Below are 16,768 nucleotides of genomic sequence, written 5' to 3'. Positions count from 1 at the left end.
AAGATTTATTCTCCGTATAGGCCTAGTAAGTAACTTTCAAGGTTCATACACCTTATGCATTAGTGAGAATTTATTCTTTCTACAACCGTAGGGTAATGTATCCTCTCAAGTTCAACTAGGTCCACATGAGCCTGTGATGAGTTTAGGACCGAGGGTCTGATAGGTTCAATATGGCACCAGCAAGGAGAAATAAAGTCTGTTGTTTTAACCAAGCCATATTGCTGCAAGGAATTAGAGCCCGCCCAAAGCCACATTCAAAACCTATGATGATTTATTTACTTTTTTATATTTACTGTTCAAAGCATGCGAACTAGAAATACATGCAATTAAGATTTTTTTTAATAAAATAACACACGAGATAGAAGTCGTGTTTGGGTAAGAACAAAAGCGTGTGGGGTAGATATCATGTGGGGAAGGAATTATTATTTTGATTTTAATAATTATTTTTCCTTACTAACTTTTTTCTTTTCTTTTATTTTTTTCTTATCTTTTGCATCATTAAATAGATGTGTTGATCCACGAAGTGTTTGCCAACTCTGAGTAATTTTCATTAATGAAAAATGGGTTGTGATGCAAGAGGTAAAAAAAATGCAGAGGTACAACTATGGTCAGAAAAAAATTAAAAAGAAAAAGAGGACAGTCTGCAAGATGGCTACGTGTCAGACCTAGATGGCTAAGCTTCAATCAGCCTCAAGCAGAACAATGTTCAAGAATTGCGGAACATCTGGGATTGTTGGAAGAATGAGAAGAGACAAAAGTTTTATCAGTGCTATGACGGTATTGCACACTTTCTCTATGTCAAAGTAGATGAGCCTTTGATTCGAGCCCTAGTTTAGTTTTGGAATCTAGGGTGCAACTGTTTCACTTTCAATAAAGAAGATATGGTGCCCAGAATAGAATAATACACCACCCTGTTGCATTGTGAGGGAATTTAAATGGATTGAGTCTTCATCAAATTCATCAAGAGTTCGCCCTTCAAAAATGGACTGGCAAAGATTGCATGTGTAGATGAAAAGTGGGTGCCTGATCAAGTCTGATACAAAGGTAAAGGGGAAGGAATTGCTTGGACTCACATCAAGAAATTGATGAAGAATCATCTCATTGAATAAAAGGTGATTAATCTCTTTGCACTAGGAATCTATGGCCTAGTTATTTTCCCAAAAGCTTTGGGATACATTGAAGCAGTTGTGGTAGAGTTATTCAAATAGTTACCAAGAAAGGTAAACCCTGTTCTGGTGATCCTAACTAAAATATTCGGATCATTAACCACTTTAAAAGAGTAGGAGGAGGCCATTTTACAGGATGCATACAACTGTTACAAGCCTGGATCCATAGTCATTTTCTAGAAGACTGGTGGAATCTCTTATCGTCGGTTTTGTACAACATATTTCCCTTTGGAGGAATTTCTCACACAAAAATGGCTAAAAGGCATTATAAGAGAAAGATGGAAAAATGTGTTCTCACACCCATGGTTGACACATAATGATATTCTCTACCGATGCGGAGACTTAGGTGTGGTGATATTTCTCAGACTATGGGGATGAATCAACTACACTATACTTTTAGTCCTAAATTAGTATGGGGCACGACAGTTCGTTTGAGTCACACACGAGCTTTTCAGGTCCGGGTCATCATACCATGAGGATAATTATAATAAGAAGATCAAAGACATAGAAAAGTCATGGAAAACGTATTCCAGACCAACGTTGTAGTTACCGAAGACATGCTTACTCCAGATTATGCGGAATGGAGGAAGCTAAGAAAGAATGAAAATATCATTATACTTGATTGTGAGGATACTCAGTCTATTAAAGGGAATCTCAAACTGATCCCAACTGAACTGGAAATATCAAAGAAGGAATTTGAAGCAGAGAAAAAGGAATTGGAAGAAAAACTAAAGAAATTAAAAGCTAAAAGGTTTCAGTGGGAGCTAGATGTGGATAGTTAAAAAGATCGAGCGAACAAGATGGAGAAACAAAAGACGGTTTGCTAAGAGTTGGAGGATCTGAGAAAGGGGTACAAAGAGCAAGTTAAAAAAAAATGCTAGATTGAATAGATCTATAGAATTTCAGAAAGATAAAGCGGGTATTCTGAAGAGAAAAGTTGAAGAGCAAGGTGTAACACCCATCCCTGTATACGTTACCATACACGATATACATATGTCACATCACTTTTTAAAACAATTTTGTCATCTGAAAACCTGTAAGATTTTGTTTAAATTTTTAAAAAAAACTCAAAAGTATAACATTCATAGAAGCATAATACTAGAGGTATCACTTTAAATACATTACAAAATATTTACTTAAGTTCAATTACATGCCAGCTAAGTTTTCAAAATGAATAAGATTGTCGCCATGTTACTGACGAGTCAACCTTTAATAGATGAAAGTTGTTGTTTCTGCACTCCTTACTCGGCAAATCTTTGATTGTAACCTACGCATGAAATCAACACACGTTAAGTATTTACTTAGTGATGCATAACCTTGTAAAAGAATTACAATTTATTCATAAGTATGTCCTGACTATCAAAACCATGATCAATTGTCTACTTTATGAGATTCCTCTACAATCATTTTTGTCAATTCAATGAATGACACCATTTATATCAAAATGCACTGTTAAGCATTTAGTCTTTTACCCAAAGGAATTTTGCCTTTCATCTAACTTGCATGATTGACACCTTTTTGCCAGTTGCACAGCTAGGCAAATAATCTTTTACTCAAAGGTATTTAACCTTTCATCTAACTGGCATAATTGAAAACTTTCTGTCAAATGCACAGCTAGGCCAATAATCGTTTACTCAAAGGTATTTAACCTTTCATCTAACTGACATAATTGACACATTTCTGTCAAATGCATAGCTAGGACAATAATCTTTTATTCAAAGGTATTTAACCTTTCATCTAACTGGCATAATTGATACCTTTCTGTCAAATTCACAACTAGGCCATTAATCTTTTACTCAAAGGTATTTAACCTTTCATCTAACTGGGATAATTGACACATTTTTGTCAAATGCATAGCTAGGCCATTAATCTTTTACTCAAAGGTATTTAACCTTTCATCTAACTGACATAATTGACACCTTTATGTCAAATGCACAGCTAAGCCATTAATCTTTTACTCAAAGGTATTTAACATTTCATCTAACTGGCATAATTGACACATTTCTGTCAAATGCACAACTAGGTCATTAATATTTTATTTAGAACAATTATTGTACTAAAAATCATTCATAATATCAATGCTACACACATTATTAACATATATAATATAAAGTAAAACATACATTAATTTAAACAATTGAGGTGGACTTATTTTGAGTCTCCCTCAACCCATATAATTACATTATATGCACTCACATGGCTTGCCTTGCTATTAAATCCAAATCACAAATCTGATTGCTCAGTTACTTTACTTTTGCCTTTCGTTTTGCTTGACTCGGAAGCTTGATTTTGATATATTCAAGCATTCATCAAAGACTCACACAATATCATATATTAGTATATTTCCTAACATTTATACTCAAACAATTTCTCAAAAGTACTATTATTAAATTGTCTATAACAATCTCAGACTATCTTAAAATTTCTGGTTCAATATTATCGGTACCCCTACCATGGTATCGATACTTCTATACAATGGTACCGATACTCCCTTTCAGTATCGATACCATTTTGGCATTATGTAATCCATGGTATCGATACTTGCTTTTTTTTGTATCGATACCCTATCAATATTGATACTACTTGCATCGGTACCGATACCGTTCTATGAGTATCGATACCCTTACCCAGATTTACCATTCTTCAACCCGATTTTTACTAAAATTTATCCTCTAATCTCTTAATTTTACCTCCAACAATACTATTAAACTATTCTTTTCTTAACCTAACTAACTTTCTTTCATTTAACCTCTTATAACATCTAAAATCTCCATAGAACATCTCAACTCAAGAAACATATAACTTTTTCTAGTATTTTTTAATCATATCTCATGCTTCTAATATCTTATTCACTTCTTTGACAAGTCAATTCTACTAATAAACTTCAATAAAAACTCATGTATCAACATATCATTCAAAACCCCATTTCCTTAAATCTCATATAAAACATCCATCTCTTAGTTTTAATCTTCTTTAACCCTTCCTTAAGCTTACACATTACTTAATGTTACAAGAACAACCCAGAATCAAAAGGAAGAACTAGCTAAATGAAATTTACATTTTTTTATGGAGGAGAGCACAACCCAGGGGAAGAACAAGATGAGTAAAAATAACTTAACTTTCCTCTTTCTCCCCTATTAAAATCTCTAATAAGGAAATATATTTTAAATTCATTTCCCCCTTAAATGACCAAAATGTCCTATTAATTAATGTATTGTTACACTTTAGTCTAAAACACTATTCCAAATCATTTTCTCATCTTTTATCATTTATTCAAATAAATATTCAAATTTTAAACCTTTTCAATAAAGTCACGGATATGATATTTGGGGTATTACACAAGGTAAAAAGGAATCACTGAAAGATTAATTAAGGGCTTCCCAAAGATAATTATCAGAAAGTCGGTATCAGAACAAGTGGCAGAAGACCAAGTTAATTGGCTTGGAGAAATCCCTTCAAAGGCAACATGAACAAGACTTTAAATCCATGAAGAAGCGTATATATGAGATGCAAGGCATCATTAAGAAATACAATAAGCAAACAAATGAGCTTTAGATAGTTCCTTATGATGGAGGATACCAGTGACATTTTCGTTAGGAACAAGCTTAGTAGAAATTAAAGGAAAGGGATGCAATCATCCAGGATGCAATCATCCAGGATTTCCTAAATCAAGTACAGAAGATGACCCGTCAGTTGTATGGTCTAACAAGAGAAATTGGGGTAGTCAAACAAGGTATTCAACCGATAACCAATGAAGCAAGAAGACTTGTCAATCTGCTGGAAGTTGTCTGGGGTCTAGAAGATCTAGCTAGATTGTACCTTTAAAATGTTTTTGGTCTCATTAAAATAACACTTTTGCCCTAATGAAGGCTATTTATTATGAAAGCACTTTTGGATCAATGCCTCAAAATTTTCATACATCTGTCATTTGCATTTTTAAAAGTTACTTTTTTAAAATTTTACATTTTGTATTAATATACATTTATTTTTAAAATAAAATCAACTAATAAAGAATATTTTGTAGATAAAGGAAAAAGCACTAGGCCCATCACATCCTCATAACCACCAAAACACTTTGAACACCATCACCAAGAACCAAGACTCTCTGGTCGACCAAATTGTGGTGAAACTGATAGGGCTAAACTTAATAAACATTACATGAGCGAGGGCATCTAAATGAGCAGTTGTGCAACCTACTCCAAAGTTGGTGATCACACTTGGAAATCTACCAGAATACCAAGAGGATTCATCTGCAACAAAAAACACAAACTTCAATAATGAATCCCCAAAATAATCTCAAGGATTATCACATTCCAAACTTTAATGAAGATGACAAGGCAAGAAAGATGAAAGAGAATATCAAACATATGGAAAACCAAATTAGATATGTGAAGGGATATGACATTTCTTATGGTGTTTATACCTCAAAGTTAAGTCTAGTCTCGAACTTGATTCTTCCGTCCAAGTTAAAATAATCCTAACTTTAAGAAGTTTGATTAAAATAACTTCCCTTCAGCTCATATCACCATATTCTTTAAAAAATGACAAGATATGTCCAAAATGACCAACTCATGATCCAATGCTTCTAGGAAAGTCTGACAGGTTTAGTAATATGGTGATATAATCAACTGAATCAAATTCACATTAGATCATGGAAGGATCTCGCTAAATCATTCATGAAACAATACAAGCACGTGAATGATATAACACCCGATCGGTTATGTGCAAAGTATAGAGAATAAACCTAACAAAAGTTCCAGACAGTATGTAGAGCAGTGGAATGATGTAGCTGTGCAAGTTTATCCTCCATTGGATGAGAGAAGGCTTCTTTCTTGGGCATCTGGTCGCAATCATTTTCAACAGTTTTTCTGACATAGTCATAGCTGGAGAGATGGTGGAAATAACCATCAAACAAGGGAAGATAAAGGGAAACAAGTCCAATAAAATGCCCACCATGAAGAAAAATGATGGATAGATTAATAATGTAAACACTTATAATGCGGGGAAAAGTATTACAATCTCCAAACCAAAGTCTACTGCTGTTGTACCATCAAATACCTCAAGGCAAGATTCAAGGGAGTAAAGGAGGGAAAAAGAAAGGGAACATTTTAACCATATTCCAATGACATACAAGGAGTTGTTTCAACAACTCTTTGATACTCATGTGGTGTCACCATACCCCATGGAACCTCTAAAACACCATACCTTAGGTTGTATGATGAAAGTGTACATTATGAGTACCATGCCGGTATCCTGAGCATTCTATTGAGAATTGCCTTACTTTCAAGAGAATCATTCAAAGGACGTAGAACAAGAAATGGATTCATTTTGATAACTCAAAATCACCCAATGTTACATAGAATCCTCCACCCAGCTACCCAGAAGCTGGAGTTAACGTCATTATCGAGGAGAAAAGTAAGAGAGTCAAGATTAGTTTCTCTGAAGGAAAGTCACCTCTCGCAATGGTATGTAGGCAATTGGTGAATGCCAGGGGTCTTTCCCCATGTCCTAATATTGTAGAATGTAAAAATGAAAACCATTGTTTCTATCACAATGAGGAGGGGCATAATGTATAAGAATGACTTAAGTTTAGGGCCTTAGTCTAGTGAATAATGGATGGAAAAGAGCTGGAGTTCTATAAGGAGAATGAAGAAAATCTAGAAGTAGACATTTATGCAACCAGAGATTCATCTGAGAAAGGGTATGGTGCTAACGACCCCTTGATAATCACACCCAATGTGAAAATGACAGAGAATACACTAGCAAAAATGGTGATAACGACACTAAGACCTTTACCTTATTGGAAAAACAAGCAAGTGCCTTGAAAATATGAGTTCCAAGTGTAATCAATAAAGGATGACATCAATTAAGTGGGGTACTTCACTAGAAGCAGGAGGTGTTACTCTAAAAAAATCCAACCCACCTTAAAGAGAACTTGAGCCATTTAAGGGAGATGAACTAGTTGTTAACGAGCCTATAAAAGAAGACGAAGCTATGGAGTTCCTGAGGTCTTTAAAGCATAGTTAATATAACATCGTGGAAAAATTTCACAAATTTCCAGTTTGTATTTCAACGTTGGCATTATTGCTGATCTCGAAGTCGCTTAGGGTGGTACTGTTAAACGTCTTGAATCTGACATTTGTGCCTCTTGGGTAGGCCTTAGATCCATCAAGCTAGAGCAGTTCTATCAACGCTCTACCAAATTTAAAGTTCGTTATCGATGGAACTCTCATAATTGTCAATGTTGAAGAAGATACAGTGGCAAATGTGTCCACTGATGCTCCATACATTATTGTTGATGAAAAAACTCTGGAATACTCATTTCATTAATTAGAATTCGTCAATGCCACTTTTTTTTTTTCTGAAGGGGGTAATATTTCTAATCTCTTACTACTAGAATGCACTAAGGTGGGGATCAAACTGACCTTGGGAAAATGTACTATGATAGAAAGAGGGTTTGGAACATGTTTACAAGGAAAGATCGATCCCATTTGCCCCGTTACCAAGATGGATCATTTAAGACTTGGCTATCAACTAAGTCCTCAATAAAGAAGGAAAGAGAACCAAAAGTGCCAAGAGAGAAGAAGGCCAAGATTGGTTGGTAAAGAGGTTTATGGGAACTAATGGTCTTTCCTCCTCTTTATGAAACCTTCGTGTCTGGGGTTATATGTTTAAAGAGAATCTAGTGATGGCCTTGCTGGCTCTGGAAGTAGCTTTAAAGGATTTGGGCATTAATGCTATAATAGAGGATGGTGCCAAAGAGATTGATAGATATGTGATCCACCTATTACCTTTGGGGTTTGTACCTAACAATTGGACTACTGAAAAACTACTTGTGGTTTTAAAATCTTTTTCAGAGTAATACTCAAACATTCCCTATTTGCTCACACTTGGGGCAATATGTTATCTTTTTTAAGGGTGAATAAAATATTTTTATTTATTTTCAATAAAAGATGCATTCCGTGTTTTTATTTTTGCCAAACATATTTTCCATTCATTTTTCTTTGTATATATATATATATATCCTCCCACTTTTATTTCAGGTATTTTGATATCAATTGTATGGATGACGATGATTCTGACCCGGAGATCAATTTTGAGCAGCCCATGTGTCTCGGGGAAATCGATGAGTGTAAAAATGAGGAAGAATGTGACTTGCCTTTTTAGTTATTAAGAATGGTGAAAATGGAAGACAAATAAATTATGCCCCATGAAGAAAAGATTGAAGTTTTGAATTTGGGGTCTGAAGAAGAAAAAAGTGATTAAGATCGGTACAACACTTTCTCCTGAAGCACGACAAAGCTTGATAGAGTTCCTTCAAGAAGGCAAGGATGTGTTCGCATGGTCATACCAAGATATGCCCAGACTAGACATAGATATGGTAGTCCATAAACTACTAATTAAGACAGATGCAAACTCGTGCAGTAGATATTGAGAAGGATGAGACCTGAAATGCTTCTAAAGATAAAAGAAGTCAAGAAGCGGTTTGATGGAAATTTTCTCTAAGTGGAAAAATATCCAAAATGGGGGGCTAACATAGTGCCAGTACCAAAGAAATATGGAAAGATGCACAAGTGCGTAGACTACAGAGACCTTAATAGAGCAAGCCCTAAAGACATATTTTCGTTGCCACACATAGACACTTTGGTGGATAACACGATAAAAAATTATTTATTCTCATTTATGGATGACTTCTCCAGATATAATAAGATAAAAATACATCTTGAGGACATGGAAAATATCACATTTGTTACAATGTGGGGCATATTGTTTTACAAGGTGATGACATTCAGACTAAAAAAATGCCAGGCAACATACCAAAGAGCCATGGTAACATTGTTTCATGACATGATGCATAAAGAGATCGAGGTAAATGTTGATGACATGATTTTCAAAGATCAAATAGAGGATGAGCACATTGAGAAATTGAGAAAGCTTTTTCAAATATTGTGGAAGTTTCAATTGAAACTAAATCCGAACAAATGCACTTTTAGAGTAACATTTGGAAAATTTTTAAGCTTTGTTAACAACATGAAGGGAATTGAAATTGATCCATACAAGGTCAAAGCCATCTAGAACTTACGTCCCCTACGCACAAAAAATGAAGTTCATAGTTTTCTGGGTAGACTAACTACATCGCTCGGTATATCACACAGTTGACCGATAAATATGACACAATTTTCCGTCTCTTTCGAAAAAAACAATTATGGGACATAGGATGATGATTGTCAAAATGCATTAGAGAAGATAAAGGTTTATTTTTCTCACACCCCCTATTCTAATGTCACTCATTCTAGACAAACCATTATTTCTCTATTTATCAATTTTTGAGAATTCAATGAGATGTGTTTTGGAACAACATGACGAATCTAGAAAAAAAGAAATAACCACTTACTACCTTAGCAAGAAGTTTAAAAATTGCAAGGCCAAATATCTACCAATCAAGAAGGTTTATTGTGTTTTAGTCTGGTCTACTTGAAGACTCAAACAATACATGCTATACTATACCACATGGCTGATTTATAGACTTGACTCATTAAAATTTATGATGGGTGTGTCTACTCTCTTTAGAAGATTACCTCGATGGCAGATGCTGCTGTCAGAGTTTGACATTCAGTACGTGAGCCAAAAGGCCAAAATAGAAATACCATATTTGATTTCCTATCTAGTAGAGCTTTCGAAGACTATGAATCATTGGACTTCAATTTTCTCGATGAAGACTTGATGGCCATATCAATAGAAGAAGCTAGCACTTTTACTTGTGAATACTGGAAGATGAACTTTGTTGATGCCTCAAATGCTTTGGGGCACGGTATTGGGGATATCTTGGTCTCACCCAAAGGGGATCATTAACCATTCACTAGCACATTGAACTTCAACTGTACCAACAACGTGGCAAAGTATGAAGCATGTGTTGTAGGGCTCCAAGTTGCTGTTGGATAGAAAATAAAGAATTTGTAGGTGTGTAGGGATTCCGCTCCAATGATCTACCAAATTCGAGGAGAGTGGGAAACAAAAGATACCAAATTGGTAGAGTATCAAAGACTCATCTTATAAATAATTGAAGAATTTGATGAGGTCACGTTCCATTACCTGCCTAGAGAAGATAACCAAATGGTGGATGCTTTGGCTACTTTAATGGCATCATTTAAGGCTAGTGGAGAATATAACATGATGCCAATTGAGATGAAATTATATGAATATCGAGCTCATTACTATCATATAGAGGAGGAAAAAGATGAGAACTCATGGTATCATGATATTTTACAGTACATCAAATGTCAAAGCTATCCCAAAGACGCTACTGAAAATGATAAAAGAATTATCTGAAGAATGGTTGCAGGATATGTTTGGATGGAGAAATCTTATACAAGAAAAGCTATGATCAAATCTTGTTAAGATGTGTGGATGTAAAGGAGGAAAAAATGATACTAAAAGAAGTGCATGATGGAGTATGTGGAGCTCATGCAAATGCACACACAATGGCAAGACAAGTCATGAGGTTCGAGTACTACTGGTTCACATTAGAAAGTGATTGCATCAACAATGCCCGAAAATGTCATAAATGTCAGATTTACGGAGATAAGATACATGTTCAACCTCTTCCTCTTCATATAATGACAACTCCATGGCCTTTCTCCATGTAGGGCATGGATGTCATAAGATAAATCTAACCAAATGCTTCAAATGGCTATCAATTTATCGTTGGGGCAATCGACTACGTTACCAAGTGGATGGAAGCTGCATCATATGCCAACATCACTCAATCTACCATTTGCAAATTCATAAAAAGAGAGATCATCTATCAGTGTGGTTTACTAGAAAGGATTATTATCGATAATGCATCCAACTTGAACAACAAAATGATGGAAGCCTCATGTGAGCAATTCAACATAAAGCACCATAACTCCACTACTTATAGATCAAAGATGGATGGGGTGATCGAAGCATAATATAAGAATATCAAGAAAATAATGAAAAAATGACCAAGACATACAAAGGTTGGCATGAGAAGCTACATTTTGCTTTGTTTGCCTATCAAACTTTAGTGCATACTTCGACTGGGGCAACAACATTTTCGTTGGCATACATAATGAAGGTTGTGTTACCTATTCAGGTAGAAATCTCATCACTTTGGGTGTTGTCATAATTGAAACTAGATGATGCAGAACGAGTATAAGCTCGATACGATCAATTGAACTTAATCGAAGAAAAGATGTTAAAGGCTATTTACTATGGTAAGATGTATCAAAGACGAATGATTCGAGCACATAATAAGAAAGTGAACCTGAGAGAGTTTCATGAGGTAGATCTTGTGCTAAAAAAGATCATACGTGTTCACAAAAGATTTTCGAGGAAAATTGGTGCCGAATTGGAAAAGACTTATATCATGAAAAATGCCTTTTTCGAGAGAGCATTAATCTTGACCAAGATAGAAGAACCAGAACTGCCCAACCCGATGAACTCAGATGTTGTCAAAAGATATTTTGCGTAAAGATATTAAAAAAAAAGAGAGAATCGGTTGAAAACTTGAAAAGGGCTCTGAGAAAAAAAATTTAAAAGTATCTAGTGCGAAAACCTGAAAAAGAGTGCTCTAGGTACAAAAGAAGAAAAAAACAAAAAAGGTTAGTTAAAAAAAGGAGGGTTCAAGATGAAAACCCATAAAGGGCATCTTAAAACCAAATGAGGTATCAAGTTGAAAACTAGAGAGGGCGACTTACGTAACGGTTTAGGATTCGCGCACAAGAAGGTGCTGGAGTAAAGCGATGTTATCAATAAAGGCATCAAAGTAAATCGTGGCATCTAGAATATTCTAAGACTTGATGACATGGTAGGAATTTTGCACCATTCAAGCATTATCGCAACATTTGAGGTCTCCTCGATAGAAGCTACATTCGATTCATTCTATGGCGTTCCAATTCTAAGGAGTCCCATAATTGATATCTAGGGCACCTATTTGTTTTTTTTATATATTCTTTCAAAATTTTGCCATGCACTTGCCAAATACTCTTTTCACTTATATAAATAAAAATGTTTTTTCTTTGAGAATGCAATTTATTTAGCATATTGCATTGAATTTAAATAATAATGATTTATTCACCTTGATGAAAGATCATTATGTATTACTTTACAAAAAAATTATGAAAAGTACATGGCACGAAGCTCAAAGGAATGGATCAGACACCATTTCGAAGCCAACTCTCAAAAGAAATGTATTGATTGGAGTCAATCACGAGACATCAGAGGTTTTGAAAGTAGGAGAATATCAAGATTGGCAGAAGAGGATCGGAACTTCTCTTTGAAACAGAAAATCCAAAAATAACATATTTGCATACACATTTTAGACATACCTAAGGACATTGCATTCATAGTATTACACACATGTGTATAATTTTGTAGATTGTTTTGATTCATATTTCAATTTCACAATGAAGGATATTTGAGTCAAAGAACATTCAACCTTGACGTAACTTCAAGATGATTAAGTCATACACAAAATAGCTCAACTCAATAACGAGGAGCTAATTCTAAACCAAGGTCTTCAAGTCCATTTTCAAATTCACAACGAAGGATGTTGGACTAGAAGAATACCTAAAATCAGCTATGATTTAGTTTAACTCAAGAACAATGAGCTATTTCCTATATCAACTCAATTTTACGATGAAGGAGATAACCACAACATAGCTTAACTCAACAACGATGAGCTATTTTCCAACCTAGATTTCGAGTTAGATTTCAACTTTTCAATGAATAATATCAAGCTCGAGTCATATGAGATAAGCTCAACTTCATGATGAAAGAGTTATCCACAACATAGTTTAACTCAATAGTGAGGAGTTATTTTCCAACCAAGGTATTCAAGTCAGATTTTAACTTCACAACGAAGGATGTTAGACTAGAAGAAGACCTAAAATCGACTGCAACTTTGAGCTAGATTTCAACTTCACGAAGAAGAATATCATGCTCAAGGCATCCAATATGGACTAAACTCGCAAGGAAGGAGTCAACAACAAAGAACTAGTCACAACCAGACTAACCCATAAAGGGTTCACTAGTTTTTAAGATGAATTTCAACTCCATGACATAGGGTATTCGATAAAGGGGGAATTTACAACATTAAGTCAGATTTCAACTTTACAACGAAAGATATCAAACTCAGAGAACATCCAACCTTAACCCATGACAATGAACAAGTCTTAACTCGACATCATCAGAGCAGACTTGCTTTCAGAGTCCATTTACTATCGAATGAAATTTTGCTTCTTTTTATCTTTGCCCTATTTTGTTTACACGATAATAGGCAAAGAGGGAGAGTCCTACACACCATTTTCATCTGGGACTAGTTTTAAATTTTTTATTTTATATATCATATTATGTTAATCATATCTTTTGGTTTAGTATTATATAGTATACAATATTTATATATTTATACTTTATTTTATTTTATATAACATTTATATTATATATTATATATTATATAGTGTATTATTGTATTTTTATTATATATTATATATATAATTTTTATATTTTTATATAGTATATTATTATATAATATTATATAATAAATATCTAGTATGCACATATTAATAGTATACTTATTATTATTATTATTATTATTATATATTTAGTACCATTAACAATGATAGGTCCATCTAGTCCAAAGCAAGTCCAAAAGATCAGGTCCAAGTCAAAAATCCATGTTGAGGTCCAAATCAAAACCCATTCCAACAAAGGCCCAAGAATGAGGCATGTGATTATGACCCATTATTAATATTATTATTATTATTAAACTTCAGTGCCACTCTTTCAAGATCCATTAGATCAAGTGATTGATCAATGATCCAGATCTTGGTAGACTAGTGTTTTAAACCCTAGAAACATATCTCTGTGCGCAACACATTGAGAGCCGTTGGATCTTACCATTTGATCCAATGACATAAATCGCATCAGAGGAACCTGAAGATCACCATTTAGGTAATTAACGGCACGTGGTCTTCTCGCTCAGGTGAAGTCACCACATACGCGATAGTAAAAGGAGTTTTCCGGCCATTTTGACGAGAACATTTTTGGAAATATCCCAAAAAACAGAACAAATCAAACTGAATATTTTCAATATAACAACCCAAATCAAAGATAGCAAGAGAATCAATAGAAATCATCAAACAAGGCAATAGTGACCAAAATCCAAATCAAATCAAAAGCAAAGGGAATTTTCCCCCACTGGTTAAGCATGCGAATTAATTCAAAAGGAAGAAGGGAAAGAAATCCCCAAATCACAGCAGCCAAGGATTCACACATCACCAGATTAAGGGAAAAAACCCCTTCCCCAAGAATTATATAAACGACATGTGAAGAAGAGAGAAGCCCCAAGCATCAAGCATTTGAAACCCATCAAAAATCCAAAAAAAATCAAAAAGAGAGAAGAGAGAACTTAGCTTTTTGTTCATTGGAGAAGTGAATGGTCTTCGGGAAATCGAACGGTCGTTAGAGGAAAGGTAAAACCCGAGCCTTGCATGCTTTGATCTACGTCGATGGGGGTATTTCCTTGATATATGGGGCTCAAATTTTGGTTTAGGAGAGTGAAAGGAGTCGTTGAGGTAGCTTTTTAGGATCTCGACATCCGGTGGTGGTGGCCGGAGCAGTGTTCGACGGGGCTTTGTTTGGGTTTGAGGTCGTTGGTTTTGGTGTAAGAGGGGAGTGAGTTGAGAGCATTTGAGATGTCGCTATTTATAAGAGGGCTCTATGTAATTAACAAATATTTAAATTATTTTTAAGTCCCTGAAATTCTGATACGTAATTCATTTTGGTCACTACTTATAATTTCACCCTTAAATTTTAATTTCAATTCAATTTAATCCTTTTGTTATTCTATTTTATTTATTGTGTGTTTAAATATTGTCATCCTAACCCATTTGTTTGTTTTGGAGTATTTTTTTCTTTAATATTAATTTCATTTTTAAGGAACCCTTTTTAATATTAAAATTTATCAAATGTAAGTAATTCATATCGAATATTTAAATTTTAAACTAAATTTCAAATTTTGCAATTAAGACAACTGAATAATCGTAGTAGTAATAAAAGAGCAATATTAGGGTTCTTATCCTTTCTCTATTGTAATTGACTCCCAAATCTGACTAATTTTTGGTAAGATGCATATCTAGTAAATGGTAAGTTTAAGGTGTTCGATCGACCTAATTCAAAATGATTGATTCAAGTTGAAACACGAATTTAGGACCACACGAAGGACCGTTGTTACATCCACACATAACGCAAAATGCATCATACTTTAGAGTTCAATATTTACTTATCTTAATTTCTTAAATTTGATCTTATTGACATTAAATTTGACTTCTTGTTATTTTCTCTTGAACATGAGTGATTCACAACACATACGTAACCTTAAATAATTTCCCTCTAGAACAAAATAACTCATTAATATCTAATTTATTATTATATAGACTCAATTGAAATAATTGAAAGTCTACAAGTCAATTTAATATTCAATTATTTAAATTAAGGACTAAATCTAAATAATTGAGACTATTGAGGTAGACTTAATTGATAAATTTCACACATAAAGGAGAAAATTAAATTTTGATTCAAAGCATGAAGAACCAAGGATGTAATTACATCAAATTAAGCAAAAATGCATGAGACCTTATCACTCGGGTCAGGTTTCACACATATCGTCCCAAAACACAATTGTTTTGCAAACTATGACGCCCCTCTAAAACTATGTTGTTTTGAAGGGCTATTTATACTCAAATGGCTTAGTATAAAAATAAATGCCCAAATTATAGTATTTTTCCCAAAGTGGTGCTCAAACCTTTTTTTGGGCCAATCTAGGTGCATAACGTTACAAACGTTATCACTTTAGGCGTCTCGACCGTAACGACTGTTAAAAAAGCTCGTTAAGTGACACGCGCCATATTCTGATAATTTTAAAAATTTTATTCTTAAAAAATAAAAATATTATATATATATATATATATATTAAAAACCTAATTTCTCTTAAATTACAAAAAAGCCCCAAATCCCTAAAACACCAAAATCCTTAGCCCTAACCTTACCTCCCTTGCTAACGATGGATGCCGTCTTTGACGTCGTCCTTGCCATCTTCATAGTTAGACATCATCATCTTTTTCGTCAATTGACCGTCGGGATTGTGTGGTGTCGTGATTTATAGCATCGGGGTTCACCGGGGTCGCGTCGATTGGCTCATGTTCTGGTGGCTGTTCGTGAGGTTATTAGTCGTCGGGTGGAGGTTCGTCGATGGCAAAGGGTGACAGACGGTGTGGGTTTAGGGGTTGAAATTAGGATTTTCAAAGTTTTGAGATTTTTTAAGTTTTTTTTTTTATTTTTTGTACTTTTTAAAAAATATAATTTTTTGTTTTTTATTTTAAATAAACTTTTCAAAATTACCAGAACGTGACATGTGTCACTTAACAGAGTTTATTAACAACCGTTATGACCAAGGCACCCAAAGTAGTAACGTTTGTAACGTTAGGCACTTGGATTGACCCAAAAAAAAGTTTAGACATGTAATACCCCAAATTTTGACCAATGACTAAAATGTAAGTTTTGAAAGTTTATAGGTTAAA

Source organism: Hibiscus syriacus, unplaced genomic scaffold (genome assembly GCF_006381635.1).
Source record: "Hibiscus syriacus cultivar Baekdansim isolate YM2019G1 unplaced genomic scaffold, ASM638163v2 tig00110694_pilon, whole genome shotgun sequence".
In the NCBI taxonomy this organism is placed as follows: domain Eukaryota; kingdom Viridiplantae; phylum Streptophyta; class Magnoliopsida; order Malvales; family Malvaceae; genus Hibiscus; species Hibiscus syriacus.
The sequence above is the reverse complement of the archived record's forward strand: the minus strand, read 5'-3'. Positions refer to the sequence as shown.